The sequence below is a fragment of the Scylla paramamosain genome, chromosome 40 (genome assembly GCF_035594125.1).
Source record: "Scylla paramamosain isolate STU-SP2022 chromosome 40, ASM3559412v1, whole genome shotgun sequence".
Lineage (NCBI taxonomy): Eukaryota > Metazoa > Arthropoda > Malacostraca > Decapoda > Portunidae > Scylla > Scylla paramamosain.
In genome coordinates this window covers 3,465,001-3,467,500 of record NC_087190.1, presented here as the reverse complement: position 1 = coordinate 3,467,500, position 2,500 = coordinate 3,465,001, and the positions used below count along the sequence as shown (strand labels likewise).

Sequence of the window (2,500 nt, the reverse complement as noted above, 5' to 3'; positions counted from 1 at the left end):
AATTAAGGAAAGGTGTTGACTGGGTGTTACCTGAGTGTTTGTGTTGTTACCTGTAGTGATGCATGCAGGTGAGAAAAGGTGTTATTTTGGTGTTACTTGTGTTTGTGTTGCGTGTGAGGTGAGGTGAGGTGAGGTGAGGTGAGGTGAGGTGAGGTGAGGTGAGGTTGGGTTGTGCTAAAGTGGGTTAGGTTAAGTTAGGTTAGGTTAGGTTAAGATTAGGAAAGGTTAGGTTAGGTTAGAGAAGGTTAGAGAAAGTTAGGTTAGGTTAGGTTAGGTTAGGTTAGGTAAGGTTAGGTTAGAGAAAGTTAGGTTAGGTTAGGTTAGGTTAGGTAAGGTTAGGTTAGAAAAAGTTAGGTTAGAGAAGGTTAGGTTAGATTAGAGAAAGTTAGGTTAGAGAAGGTTAGGTTAGAGAAGGTTAGGTTAGGTTAGGTTAGGTTAGGTTAGATTAGATAAGATAAGGTTACATTAGGTTAAGTTAGGTTAAGTTAGATAAAATAAGGATAGAAAAGGTTTAGCACAGGGAGATATAGTAAGATTAATTTAAATACTCACAAGTAAGGTGAAGTAAGGTAACGTAAGGTATAGTTAGGTCAGATTAAGTAAGATAATGACAGGTACAGCTTAAAATTAACGTATAACAAGTTTGAAGAGAAAATATTAACGTATAGAAGCTTAAAAGTACTGGTATCATCATCATCATCATCAGGTGACACACTACCTCACCTGCACGTAATTAGCGGGACAGGTGTTAAGTAAAGGGGTGAAGTGAAAAGTGCTGTGAGGTGTGTGTGTTACAACTCTTGGTGTGTTGCCTGAGTGCTTCAAGTGTTGTCTGGGTACGTGTGTGTGTGTGTGTGTGTGTGTGTGTGTGTGTGTGTGGTGATAGTGTTACTGTTACGGTAGTAGTAGTAGTAGTAGTAGTAGTAGTAGTAGTAGTAGTAGTAGTAGTAGTAGTAGTAGTAGTAGTAGTAGTAGTAGTAGTAGTAGTTGTTGAAGTTGTTGTTGTTGTAATAGCAGTAGTGGCATGTAATAATAATAATAATAATAATAATAATAATAATAATAATAATAATAATAATAATAATAATAATAATAATAATAATAATAATAATAATAATGATAATAAACAATTACAACACTAATAACAAAAATAATAATAATAAGTGCAGTGTGTGTGTGTGTGTGTGTGTGTGTGTGTGTGTAACTCCTCCTCCTCCTCCTCCTCCTCCTCCTCCTCCTCCTCCTCCTCCTCCTCCTCCTCCTCCTCCTCCTCCTCCTCCTCCTCCTCCTCCTCCCTCTGTTTTGACCTGGATCCCTCCTCCTTCATCTTTCTCTCCTCTCTTTCTCCTCGCCCTCTCCCTCCTGCTCTCACTCCCTCCTCCTCCTCCTCCTCTTCCTCCTCCTCCTCCTCCTCCTCTCCACCTTTTGTCCCTGGTACCTCATTAAATCTTGGTCCACGAGGAGGAGGAGGAGGAGGAGGAGGAGGAGGAGGAGGAGGAGGAGGAGGAGGAGGAGGAGGAGGAGGAGGAGGAGGACTAGTGAAATGATGAAAGAAGACGAAAGAAAACGAAGAAAAGTGAAGAAATCAGGAAGAAGCAAAGAATGAGAAAGAAAATGGTGAAAGAAAAAATGAAGGAAGGAAGGAAGGAAGGAAGGAAGGAAGGAAGGATATAGGACAAAATGGAGACTATGATTATAGAAAATGGAGTGAGAAAAAAAGGAAGGAAGGACAGGAGGAGGAGGAGGAGGAGGAGGAGGAGGAGGAGGAGGAGGAGGAGGAGGAGGAGGAGGAGGAGGAGGGTTATAGAGACATCATCTTTCCACGTCTCTGGAGAAAAGATCTTTGCAGGTAAGAATCTACTCTCTCTCTCTCTCTCTCTCTCTCTCTCTCTCTCTCTCTCTCTCTCTCTCTCTCTCTCTCTCTCTCTCTCTCTCTCTCTCCCTCCATATTTTAACATGCTCATAACCTCCCACTGCTTGCTTTTGTTTCTCCCTCCCGCCCTCCCTTCCTCCCTCCCTTCCTCCCTCCCTCCAGTCTTCTTTCACTCACCCCCTCTTCTTTTTTCTCCCTCCCTCCCCCTCCCTCTCTCTTTCTCTCCCTAGGTGTGGAGGTAAACAGGGAGACTAACATTCACTTTGTATCGCCTAAGACAACCTGAAAGGAAGAGGAAGGGAGAGGGAGAGAGAGAGAGAGAGAGAAAGACGGCTGAAGAAAGAAAAGGGAGGGTGGGAGAGAGGGAGAGGGAGAGAGAGGGAGAGAGAGAGAGGGGACAGGAGGGGTTTATGAACATGTTAAGAGTTGAAAAAGAGGGAGAAGAAAGGGAGAGGGAGGGAGGGAGAGAGGAAGAGGAAGAGGGAGAGGGTGAGGGGGAGGGAGAGGGAGAGAGGGAGGGACATATTCCAGTGACCTAAGATGAGAGAGAGTGAGAGAGAGAGAGAGAGAGAGAGAGAGAGAGAGAGAGAGAGAGAGAGAGAGAGAGAGAGAGAGAGAGAGAGAGAG

The 2,500-nt window shown here is 44.0% G+C and overlaps 2 protein-coding genes across 2 annotated transcripts in view; one reads left to right on the top strand and one right to left on the bottom strand.

Moving 5' to 3' along the window:
* Window positions 1-2,500, bottom strand: part of LOC135092712 (poly(rC)-binding protein 3-like) — a 175,319-nt gene that overhangs the window by 101,034 nt on the left and 71,785 nt on the right.
* LOC135092550 (putative phosphatidylinositol N-acetylglucosaminyltransferase subunit C) overlaps window positions 1-2,500 on the top strand; it is a 14,139-nt gene that overhangs the window by 10,201 nt on the left and 1,438 nt on the right. The window lies entirely within an intron of this gene.